A 13638-nucleotide genomic window follows, 5' to 3' on the forward strand; every position below is an offset into this window, starting at 1 on the left:
ATGGAGACACCCCAGTAGAAGAACAAAGGCGGTTGTTTAGTGCAAACTCTGCCAACGGCAGGAACTCTGCCCACTGGTAAGCCTTTTCGCTGGCAAACAACCGTAAATATTGCACTAAGTCTTGGTTCTTCCGCTCAGTCTGACCATTAGTCTGCGGGTGGAACGCTGACGAGAAGGAAAGCGACGTTCCCAGGTTTCTGCAGAAGGCACGCCAAAACTGCGACACAAACTGAACCCCGCGATCAGATACAATATTTTGGGGAACCCCATGTAGGCGAATTATTTCCTTTACAAAAATCGTGGCAAATTCTTTTGCCGAGGGTAGCTTTTTTAACGCCACAAAATGTGCCATCTTTGAGAACCGGTCGACCACCACTAAGATAGTGGTGCATTTCTGGGATTCTGGTAGGTCAGTGATGAAATCTACTGATAAGTGAGACCAGGGACTGGAAGGAACCGGTAGTGGTTTCAGAGGACCCTCCGGAGGACGCCGCCGACTCTTATTGCGAGCACAGACCGAGCAACCCCTCACAAAGTTGCGGATCTCCTGAGACATGCCTGGCCACCAGAAGTATCGGGAGCAAAGCTCCAGGGTCCCCTGGAACCCTGGATGCCCGGCGAGAGCCGACGAGTGGGACTCATCCATGACTCTAGGGCGTAGGGTCTCTGGCACAAACCATCTGCCCTCCGGCACCCCTGACGGAGCGTCCTGCTGGGCATCCTGTAGTTGAGGGACGAAGTTAGACTCTAACACTGCCACCACCACGCCGGGGGCTAAGATATTCTTGGGAGTCATGGTCCCACTGTCTGGTACCCCGAAACTCCGTGACAGAGCATCCGCCTTCACGTTCTTCTCTCCGGGGATATATGTCACGACAAAGTTAAACCTGGCGAAGAACAACGCCCACCTGGCTTGACGAGCAGTGAGTCTTTTCGCATTGGCGAGATATACCAGATTCTTGTGATCAGTATATACGGTAATTGGGTGTCTAGCACCCTCAAGATGGTGTCGCCACTCTTCCAGAGCCCATTTGATAGCCAACAATTCCCGGTTACCCACGTCGTAGTTGCGCTCTGCTGAATTGAACTTTCGCGAAAAGAACGCACATGGGCTATAGCCAGACCTCCCACTGACTTCCTGCGACAATACTGCTCCTGTCCCCACTTCCGACGCGTCTACCTCAATAAAAAAGGGTAGTAGTGCGTCCGGCTGTATTAGCACCGGGGCAGTCGTGAATGCCTTTTTTAGACGGCTAAAGGCCTCAAGGGCTGCAGGCGACCACTTACCCAAGTCAGCCCCCTTCTTAGTCAGGTCGGTCAGAGGTTGAGCAATAACTGAGTAATTTCTAATGAATTTGCGGTAGAAATTTGCAAAACCTAAGAACCGCTGGAGAGCCTTGAGGTTGTCGGGTCTGACCCATTGGGAGATTGCTGCTACTTTATCAGACTCCATCTGAATCTCTGTGGGGGAAATTACATAACCAAGGAAGGATACTTGTTTAGAGCCAAATGTACATTTCTCTAATTTGACAAAAAGTTGATACTCGCGCAAACGGGTCAGGACCAACCTCAGGTGCCGCACATGTGAATCCCAGTCAGGTGAGTACACCAGGATGTCGTCCAGATAAATGACCAGAAATACCCCCAGGAAGTCGTGGAAGACTGCGTTCATAAAACCCTGAAACACAGCGGGGGCATTACAGAGTCCAAAAGGCATGACCAGACATTCAAAATGTCCTAACGGGGTGTTGAACGCTGTCTTCCATTCATCTCCCTCTCTGATGCGAATTAAATTGTAAGCCCCCCTTAAGTCCAGTTTGGAGAACCAGTGAGCCCCTACCACCTGATTCAACAAGTCAGGAATTAGGGGCAAGGAGCACTGGTTCTTCACAGTGATTTTATTCAAGGCCCGATAATCCACACAAGGCCTTAGTGTCCCGTCCTTCTTCTCTACAAAGAAGAGACCTGCCCCGGCCGGGGACCTGGACGGCCGGATATGTCGGTTGGCCAGAGCTTCCGAGACATAGGACTTGAGGGCTTCATGCTCACGACCTGACAGATTGAATATGGCTCCCTTAGGGATGGGACCGTCGGGAATCAGGTCGATACCACAGTCCCACTCCCTATGGGGGGGCAGAGCCTTAGACAGTCGTTTGGAGAATACATCCTGAAAGTCTGACAAATACTCCGGAATGAGCACCGTATCTGCGGAGCACACAGCTATAGTAGACAGGTGATTGTGACACGATGACCCCCAATGAGTCAATTCCCGGGTGGACCAATCAAATTGGGGGTTGTGCAGTGCCAACCAGGGCATACCAAGCACCACATCAACCGACATTTTTTCCATAACCAAGAAAGACAGTTCTTCCGAGTGGAGGACCCCCACCGTGAACTGTAATCTTGGGGTCCTCCATCGTACCAAGCCTGTAGAGAGAGGGGTAGCATCAATGCTGGTAAAATGAATTGGCGTCTTCAACGCCACAAATTCCGCCATCAGAGAACGGACAAAACCCAGACTTATCAAGTTAGCGGCTGCTCCGGAATCAATAAACGCCCGCCCTGATCGGGAAAAATCCCCGAATCTAACATGACACGGTACCAAAAGTTTAGGAAGTACCTGAAGTCCTAGGCGATCCTCCCTGCAATCGCCTAGGACTCGGAGTTTTCCGCCGGTCCCGGCTGCGGGCGTTTGAGACCTCAGTGGGCAGGTTATCACCCGATGTCCAGCTTTCCCGCAGTAGAGGCAGAGACGATGCAACAAACGGATCCGGCGTCGCTCTTTGGGGTCCAGCGGGTCCACCTCCATCGGCTCGGGCGCAGAGACTGGTAAGGAGGAGGAGGGACCAGGGCCACTGACCTCCCTGACTCTACGGGTCTGCCTGTCCTGCTTCCTAGACCTGAGCCTCCTATCTGCTCTCACCGCTAGCTCCATAGCCTCCCTTAAGGACCCGGGAACGGGATGGGAAATTAACAGGTCTTTAACTGCGTCCGAGAGGCTCTGCAGAAAAATGTCCTTCAGCGCGCTATCGTTCCATGTCGTATCCCCCGCATAGCGTCTGAAGTTGGAGCAATAATCCTCCACACACGACAACCCCTGCCGCAGCGCCAACAACTGTGAAACCGCCAACCCCGCTCGGTCCGGTTCGTCGAAGATACCCCCGAGTTCCTGAAAAAAGGAGTCCACGGACTGCAGGCAGGAGGAACCCTCGGGGATGGAGAAAGCCCATGTCTGTGCCGAGCCCCGCAGCAGGGACATTATCAGCCCGACCCTCTGAGCCTCCGACCCGGAAGAACGGGGACGCATGCGAAAAAACAGGCGACACGCCTGTCGGAAAACAAAAAACTTGTTCCTCTCCCCAGAAAACACCTCGGGAAGAGGGCACTTGGGTTCGGGGCTGGTTGAGGCGTCCGACCCCTGCGACACCCCCCGCTGCTCCTGGGCCACCATGCGGGCGGATAAATCCTGGATCACAGGCACCAGGGCCTGCAGCTGGTTCGTGAGGGAACTGATCGCCTCCATGACAAAAACGGTTTTAAATGGCCAGTTATTATGTTACGGCACTCTGCCCCCCGAGCGCCAGTTGGGGTGCCCTGATCTCCTGCACCCCACTGTCCCTGCCTACTTGCCTCGGCCCTGGCTAACCCCAGGCGGACAACTGGGCGGCAGTCCCTGCACTGGCTAGGGGCCTGGCGACTACCTGGATGGAACAACTAACAGGGGACAGAGTGCCGACAGAAGAGGCAGGTGAAACAGACCAACAAAACTACGAGGTGAAACAAGGCTGGAGGTGGAGCTCACAGGCAAACGAAAGGAAACTGACAAGCAACTAGGACAGACTAGAATAGACCTGACTAGAGGCTAGCAGAACCAATAACTGGCAGTGAGTTCAGGTCACTGCCAGCCTTTTAACTAAAAGCCTCCGCCCCGGGGCGGAGAGTGGGAGGAGCCGACTCTCCCCCTGTTGCATAAGGGAGGTGGATGAGAGCGGGCGGCACCCTACGGGCGGACACGCCCACGCCGCAGCATGCTGGCTGCTCCACGCTGCTGCACGCTGGCTGCTCCACGCCGCCGGGAGATCCCTGACAGCACAGCTCCGGGGCGCCGAAGCCGAGCTCGAAGCGGCGCGCGCCGGCCGCGGGACCCAGCGCCGCCCTGCATGGTAACAACCACGCAACGCCTCGTCCACAGCACCTCTCTGCTCACAAAGGAAGCCACAGTTTAACTGCAGCCTAAATCTCCCAGACACACACACACCTCCCTCTACCTTCCACCTGTCTCCTTAAATGGCATGCTGGACTGGTTGTAAGATCTGGCCTGGAGTAAAAGAGGACCGGACTACATCACAGAGGCTAATAACCTCTGTGACATATACCTTCCACTCCAGACCACACCTCTCACCCTGTTACAATAGGAAAAGGGAAACTGGTGTATATATAATGTAGAATGCACCTGAAACATCAGGGATGGGATATAAAAACTACAGGGCTTTTTTCACGGGACGATTAGCGCTCAAAATTCTTTCAAAAATTTAGAATTGTCGAGTCTAAGTGCAAAAAAATCATTTACTATTCGTTCACTTCTCGTTATTGCTGATTATTATAAAAAACATTGCTCGAACGCGGACTTCTTGCTGCATTTAGACGCTCCCCGCCCAGCACTTTACATAGAATGTGAAGTGCTGAGCAAGAAGCCCGTGGTCCAGCAGCGAACTCTAGCTGTCTAAACATTCTGCACGAGCGCTGACGACCTTAGCGGCTGCGCTCGTGCAGTCTTCTAGCTGACTGTCGTCCCATCTATATGCTTCACACGATCAAGAAAATCGCACGAGATTTGTGTGTTGCGAGATGCACAAATCTTGCACGAATATGAACCCCATTTTCCCATATCGCTGTCAGCCGCGGCGGAGTATCACTACTTCACCGAAGTGGTGCAAGGCAGTATTGTTACAAAAACGCCTCGCATCTGAGGCAAAAATCGCATGTCGGTGAGTGCAATATCGGGCTGTGATTCACACTCACCCATGTGACGTTCGCCTCACCCAGAGAAGGTGGTCCTGGTGTCCCCATCCCATTTTTGTTCCTCATTGATTGGAGACCACATCACAGTCTAAAGGCAGCTTCACATAAGCATAAAGACAAAATAATTGTGATAGCACGACTCTTTGCGCTGTGAAGGCCGTGCTATCTCTCACATTTTAGCACATTTTACTGTACTTTTTGCGCTGCTGGGGACCGTTCACATCGGCGTGGGATACCCCTATGCCGTAACTGAAAAGGCTCTGCAGCCTAATTAGTCCCTGGTCTTATCAATTTCCTTGTAAAATTGTGCAGTGCCAGCCACCAACCTGTATAGTAGGAGGGCACTCAGTGGATGTAGGCTTGGGTGTTCTCCTCCCTTAGATCCACCTGGCAAGATGATCTTCCTCCATATAGCAGCGTCATGTGGAGTTGCATGAATTATACTCTTATTCTTATTGTACTTATGAGCTTGGCTCTGGTACAGTATTTATTCACTGAGCTGTTCTTTAGTGGTTATGCTGCTATCTTGTTGCTTTTTGCATAAGCAGAATGCATACAGACCGCCTATCAATGCAATGTACAGGGTTATTAAAAAAGAAGCAGCAGATTTGGGGATTTAATTACAAACAATCTACAAAAGAGAGGGACACAATCCTCACATCACTGAAAAGAGAAAGGTTTAAAGTTCCACTTTTTGCCAGATTGCAGCACATTTTCGTGGGATGTGCATGGGTGACCAGTGCTTTTCTGTATACATATGCAACCAAGTTCAACAAATTTTCTGTGCCACTTTTAAATTTGCTTGTGACGAGGCGGCTGTTTTTGGAAGCGACACCGGAATTCACGTTGCACTTGAACAATGGATTCACACTCAGCAAACTCAAGCACACAAAACAAATTCTCCTGCGGTGTCGCCATTTTCCTATAAACTGTAAACAACAAGATGTGGCAGAAAATGGAACTTACTAGTACGTCATAAAAAACTTTGAGGCTAACTCTTTCAGTGCTGTGCAGATTGTGTACCAGTCTTTTGTAGTTTGCTTGTAATTAAATCATCAAATCTTCTCCTCCCTTTTTAACCCCTTAAGGGCAAGGCACTTTTCCCCCCATTTATGTTTTTTTGTCCCCTTTTAAAAAATCATAACTCTTTTATTTGTCCATTGTCGTCGCTTTCTGAGGACTTGATTTTTGCAAGATGAGTTGTATTTTTCAGTGGTACTTTTTAATGTACCATATAATGTACTGAAAAGCGTCAAAAAAAATTTAAGTGCAGTGAAATTGAAAAGAAACGAATTTCCACCATCTTTGTGTGTGTCTTGTTCCTACAGCGTACACACTGCAACAAAAATGACATGATAACTTGAATCAGTGTGATTCAAAGGGGCCATACGGGAACTCGGAACATTGGTGGGGTGATTTAAATGCCGCGGCTTATCGGAGCTGTTTTGGTGGCGGGTGTCAACTGTAAGAAACAGCTGCCAGCTGCTATGTATGGAGTGAGATCGCCCCGCGATCTCCCTTCATAATATGCTGAAGCAGTATCACTGTAGAAGAAAGAGAGGTTATCTGGTCCTGTCCGGCGGGCAAATCCTCAGGTCCCAATCTTTGGAGAAATTCTTACTCCTATGCTAGCAGCCACTCTTAATCAAGTCTCTCCATCCTCTCCATTCCCACATCAATCTCTCAAGGCCCAAATTATAGTGCTCCCCAAACTGGGGAAAGACCCATTGCTATGCACAAGCTATCACCTGATATCATTGATTGATGTAGACATTACATTTTTCTCTAAGGTTTTGGCTAACAGACTAGGACCCATCCTACCAGAAGCCATCCACAACGACTAAGTGGACTTTGTGAAAGGGAGAGAGGCAGGGGACAATACAAACAAGACCCTTTTGCTTTGAATAAGCCGTTCTGCCTTTTATTGGTGGATGCAGAAAAGGCCTTTGATTGTGTCGATTGGGGCTTCTTCCGCTCTTTCCTAAGGAAGCTTGGCGCGGGTCCTAGTCTGTTGGTCAAGATATTGGGCTTACATGGGGATTTCTTGATGCAGATTCACGTGAATGGCCTCCTGTCGGGGGAATTTCCAATTCGGAATGGCACCAGACAGGGATGTCCCTTATCCACACTCTTATATGCCATTGTGATGGAGCACCTGGCAGTGGCATTGAGGAACAACCCTGACCTGCATAGGCCTAGGCCCGGATCTCAGAAATGTTAATTAGCACTATACACGGACGATCTCTTCTTCGGGAATTCAATAGATTTGGCCACTTGAGCAACTACTTATATTCACATGTGCAATTTTTTTTTAAGTGAATATAAACAAAACGGAAGCATGAAATGTGTCTCTTCGCGCTGGGGAAGTTCTTCACCTGACAAGCCAGTTTGATTTCAAGTCGCATTCGTCCTCTCTTTAATACCTGAATGTTTCAGTAGACCTGTCCTTCTTGTACTAGCTGAACTACATCTGCAGCATCCCATAGAGTAACCCCGGACACATGACATACGTTGAGGAGCTGGGAGGGTAAAGTGTTGGCTTGTCACGGCGGTACTTACCAGGCTCCATCCTGGATGGAAACACATAGCGAAGGCCAGGGCAGCGTTTGGCCTCTTCCAGACACCCCCGGCATGGGGATGCCAAATAAACAGGGTAACAGGTGTAGAGGAATTTGTCACGTGTGATGCCACCATTCCAATACCCACCAGCATGACCATCAGCGGGTGAATAAATGAGCCACAGACAATTTATGTACCTCAGATGCCTGAGAACAGTCAGGGCCTGGACTTAACTTTACTGAAAACTTCTCTTTAGTGGTACAAGGCATAAATTCACAAGATACACTAGTGCCGGTAAAACAGGAGATTCAAGGTCAGGGAGGCAACTCAGGATGATACCGTTCCTGTAGTCCACTTTATCTGTCAGGCACCGCTCCTGGAAGGGGAACACTCCAGAGGAGGAAAGGGGACTCTCCGGCAAACAAGTACTTCCACTCAGCGGGACTCAGACTTCAAGATGCTTGAGTGTAAAAACACAGACTAATGAGTACCTCTGCACTTGGCCTTGACCAACATTTGCGCTCTGCTCACTCTCTCTCTGTTTGGGGCTCACCAACAGTTCATGCGGATCATTGCACTCAAGAAACCTCTCCTTTTCTTCCATCTTCAACACGAGGGCTGAAGGTGCCCCCATGTGCCTCTGTATTTCCTCCTCAGGTAGGACTCCAGATGGAAGACAGATTGAAAACCCCTTTTTCCACTCTCAAGCACTCACATTTATACCTTCACTCATATCACGTGACAGAATACAATTGATACATTCACAGGCAGACAGCTCATATTTTGCACACATTAACCCATCACTCACTGCAGCTGTGCAATACACACAACAGATGACAAGACATTTTGCACAGTGCATCAAGACAAAACATTGCATGTATGACATTATGGAGGGGGCCAGGAAGGCTTGTACTGGGCCACTGTAGTTCTCCCCTACTTAAAAATAAGCCAACCCTGGCGCCTCCAATGCAGAGTGTATGAATCCGGAGTCAGGTCATCTTCAGTGTGTTACTTCCAATGCACCTGAGAAGCCTCTGCGCAGTCACAAAGTGTGCAAGGCGAAACCTATAAACACAACTCCTACCCCTGGTTACCTATGTAAAGGATTGACTCACCCCCAGTGTACTATGACTAAAGGAAGTGTCAATTTTGAGTATTTTTTTTTTATTCATGACAGTGTGTAAGAACTATGACTTGCAAGTACATTTGAAAATTCTACTAGGCAGAACAGAATTCAGGAACACTAGTATTACTATGGGATTATATTCATGACTCTTTTCCCCAGAGACTAAAAGAAGTGAGATCAGTGGAATGAACATTTGAGAAATGAAATACACTGCTACCAAACTGCAAAAATTAGAAAGGGCTACTGGCAGAAAAAAGAATAAGAGAAGAGTGGAATGAACATCACTCTTTCTGATAAAATGAGAACTAGGTGAAAAGAAGGCCTTGCCCACTGGGACAGACTAGACGGGCTGCAAACACTAAGGCGCAACATACGGCATGCAAGAAACCTCCAATCATACACATAAATTGTTCATACCATGCATACGGATCACTCACACGGTGGCATTTCTAACTAAGCATTTTTAAATTAGCATATTTAAATTAGCATTACATTTAGGACAATATCATTACTTTAAATTCAGATGTGAGCAAATGGAGCAAATGATTAAACACTGTATTAGGCCTTAGTCACACGGGCGTTTTTTGCCGCGATTTGCGGATCGCATGACGGATGCTCATCCGCAAATCGCGTGACCGGGGCCGAAAAATCGCCCGAAAAAACTGCTCCTAGCCGCGTTTCAATAGAAACGGGCCGGAGCTGTCCAGCGCATTGAATTCAATGGAGCCGACAATACAGCCGGCTCCATTGAAAGCAATGCGCTGCGGGCGATCTCACGATGAATTGTCGGGAAGGGCTTAAATATATAAGCCCTTCCCTGCAATTCATCCAGAAATGTGTAAAAATAAAAAAAATATATATATACTCACCTGGTCCCGGCAGACGGAGTTCAGCGCGGCCCCATTGAGCGCATATAGAGAAGAGAACAGGAATCGCAGATCGCAGATAGGTGCGATCTGCGATTTCTGTTCTATAATTTATCGGACGAGCGCATAAAAAGCGCTCATGTGTCCGATACCATTGCAAAGCAATGGTTTTATAAAATCGCCGGACGCATGCGCATGCGCAAATGGCACGAAAAAACGCCCGTCTGACTAAGCCCTTAGACTTCTCTCCTGTACATTACTTGAACGTTGCAAACTAAACATTTCAACTTTTCATTATGAAAAAGAAAATACATTTGTGACTATGAATTGGGGATACTTTAAAGTCCTTTGCTTTAGAAGGGGCTTAACTGGGGAAAGAAAAACACAGTTCTCTTACAAAAAGAGACTAGCCGGCTGGCGAGTGGGTGCTGCTCCATGAACGGTTTCCCAAGGAAGCCACTGAAGAGGGTCTATCAGGGTTCCTGCATCGACGAGTCACTGTCCATGGTGGGGTAACAGGGGGGCAGGGCTCTTTCAGAGTAGCTGGCTTGGTAAGTGGGGAATGCAGTTCTCTCCAAAGTAGTAAGTGCTCTTTGGCACTAAAGTAAACTCGTACCCCCGAGTCTTCAAAATCCCTTATATAGAGATGCAACCCTAAGGGTATTTAAGTGCGGGCCATCCGGTTGACCTGGTGGATAACAATCCACGGGAGTAGAGGCTCTTCTACACTTTAGGGCAGCAGCTGTGGCATCTGTCGTGCCCGTAGGATGTCTGTACATGGGACCGCAGGCAGGATGCTAGGTGTGCTTGCCTGGTTAACAGCCCCCCGGGGTCTAGCTGGTTGTAGGGGTCTCAAATGGAGCCACCGCCTCTTCTTCTTAGCGGCCTCCTGCTCCATTGACTGTGTCTCCGCATGGGTGTCTGTTGAACCCGGCTCCTGTATGTCCTCTGGGTCACCCCCGTAAAATTGTGGCTTTGGTGGTGGGTAGCCAGCTGGCACGCTGGCAATCACCCACTCAGAGGAGGTTGTTAAAGGGAACATCTTATTTGCACAAGATCCGTAAGAGTTTTGCGCCAAGGAGTCTGTAGCAGCAGATAACTCCTCCTCTTTTGAGCTTTTGCAAGTTACTTTGATGGGGGGGTCTTCCCCCCTACTTTGCGCCTGGCCAGGGTGCGGTCCTTTGGAGGTAGTCTTTTAGTGGGAGTAAGGCAGCTAGAGAGGAGCATTGTAGATTGGGTGCCATTTTGTAAAGTCCCACTCGGTACATGACTATTTGAAAGTCATTAAAGTATTTCTTCTTGTGTGGCACAGAGGATTTGATCCTGTTTGTGACACCAAAAAGAAGTAACCCTCTGCAGCATCCCATAGGACGAAAATTCACCAAAGGAATAGTATTTCAAGGTTCTCAAGGAAATGAAACAATTATCTGACACTTAAATGTTGATGACCTATCCTTAAGGCCCATTTAAACACAACAATTATCGCTCAAAATTTTCTCAAAAGCCATCTTTTGAGTGATAATCGTTGTGTGTAAATGTGCCAATATTTCACTTTTCTGCTGAATGATGAATTTCTGTTCAGCATGAAATCCATTGTTTGGCAGAACAGCTGATAAGAAGGACTACACGCTGGGTTCTGCCTGGGGAGCGCTGATTACATTGTCTCAGCTGTCAGCCTCGTGGCAGCAGAAAGAGAATTTATTCAGAGAACAGTGGGTGGTCTATTTTCTGAATACAGCTCACGGCAGTTCACACGCTACTAATTGGTACTAATAGGCATTAGTACAAAGTAGTAGTTTATGCAAAATGATCGCTCAAAAGCCATCTTTTGAGTGATAATCATTGCGTGTAAATGTGCCAATCTTTCACTTTTCTGCTGAATGATGAATCTCAGTTCAGCATGAAATCCATCGTTTGGCAGAACAGCTGATAAGAAGGACTGCACACTGTGTTATGTCTGGGGAGCGCTGATTACATTGTCTCAGCTGTCAGCCTCGTGGCAGCAGAAAGAGAATTTATTCAGAGAACAGTGGTTGGTCTATTTTCTGAATAAAGCTCACGGCAGCTCACACGCTACTAATTGGTACTAATAGGCATTAGTACCAAGAGGTAGTTTATGTAAAATGATCGCTCAAAAGCCATCTTTTGAGCGATCATCTTTGTGTGTAATTGCAACTTTAGTATAGGATATTGATATTCGAGTAGTGGGGGCTGACAATGTATGGCATTGTGCCTAACATACAAAAAAAGCAGCAGCACTCACTTTAGCTCTACAGCCCCTTCAATCAATTAATCTGACCTGACATTGATAAGCTATCCTAAGGAGAGGTCACCAATAATTAAGTCCCATATAATGCATTTAAGGACCCTTTCAGACTGTAATAATCAGGTGCAGGTTCAGAGTCTCTAATTGCAACCCATGCGAGCTATTAGCGGGGAAGCCAGAGGTCAGTAATGTCGATTGCGGTACAATAGAGCAGACAGGTAGTGGAGTCGGGTCAAGCCAAAGGTTGGTACACAGGTAATCTCAGTTGCGGTACAAAGGAGCAGGCAGGTAGCGGAGTTGGGGGTAGCCAGAGGATGGTAAACAGAAGCAGCCATTTGTAGAATGAGGAAGAAGAGGAGCTTGACTACAGATTGGAAGCTCAATAATCACAGAAGGATGGGAGATGGTAGCCCAGGTTATATTGGGTATCTAATCAGGATGTGGGGTGGAGATAATCAGGAAAATAGGAGCAGGAACAAGGAAAAGTTTTAGCAGGGGAGCTGTCCAACAGGCTAAATAGCTCACTGGGTAGTGCTGTCACCTGAAGCCCAGGAGGTCCAGGGTTCAAGTCGATCATTGCTCAGATTCTCGCTGGGCTGAACGATAATGGTTCTGTGTAAACACTGCTAGTGACTGAACATTAGTCATTCAGTTTGTGCAGGCATAAAAATCAAATGATAATCTGCCTGTGCGAATGACTGCCTATTTACTGTAATGGAGGTGGATGGCCTCCATCACAGTGAAAATGACAATCACTGGGACCGCTGTCAAGTGCATACACGTCCAACAGCCAGATTGTGTATAAGGACCCTATGGACTTTGATGTGCCATGGGGTCCTTTTACACGATATGGCTGTTGATCATGTGGGCACTGCTATGGCAATTATTATTAGTGAATTACATACTGCCACACACATTTATTACTGGTGTTGCAACAGAATTCTGTTTCGCCTTTTTTGTGCGAATCAGTTTAGACAAATTTACTGTTGATTTGTGCCAAAAAGAACAGATGTTCCCTTGATGATAAATCTCTCCATTGTTTTTAAGTAAAAAACATGAGAAAAAATACACATATACTATATGTACCCTATGTGCATATGTACATTAACATACATATGTACAATAGCACTCATGGCTGGTAAGTAGATACACATTTTTAAGACAGTGGAGCCTATTTATCAAGCCCTGGATGCAAAAATTCTTGTGTCCAAAAGCTGGAATTGGCACACGTGCCAAAAATGTTACATTTTAAGTATTTATACCACACTCTGTCACTTTTTCAATAAGTAGGTGGGCCAACTTTAGGAGGCATGGTCATGTGTAGCCTATCACATTTACTATAACCTCTGTCAAAAACTTGTTTAGAATATAGCAAAAATATACTCCAGCAACTAGCTGGCATAGGTCTTCATCTGGCTTACAACCGAATAGACCCCAGTGTCTCTAATTAATAAAGATAATTAGCTTCTTGTACAAGAATTGAAGAAGACCTGTCATGTCCTGATGTCAGCATAGCATAACTCCACAGCCACGGCCCCACTGTCTCCAAAGATATCTATCACTTGTTCACACTCAGCACCATATCCGCCATACCAATTTTTATTACAATCTGTTCCAAGAGCTCTGAATATGTCAAATGGGCACCACTTACTGTGAATCGAGTCAGTTGTCAGCCATTGACAATGGGAAGTGGGGACTACCCACCTGACTCATTCACAACACATGGAGTCGAATCTAAGAAGAGCCCTTATGGGGGATAGGGGTGAGTATACAGAAGGGAAGACACAGTTGGAGTCAGC

This window comes from Eleutherodactylus coqui, chromosome 9 (genome assembly GCF_035609145.1).
Source record: "Eleutherodactylus coqui strain aEleCoq1 chromosome 9, aEleCoq1.hap1, whole genome shotgun sequence".
In the NCBI taxonomy this organism is placed as follows: domain Eukaryota; kingdom Metazoa; phylum Chordata; class Amphibia; order Anura; family Eleutherodactylidae; genus Eleutherodactylus; species Eleutherodactylus coqui.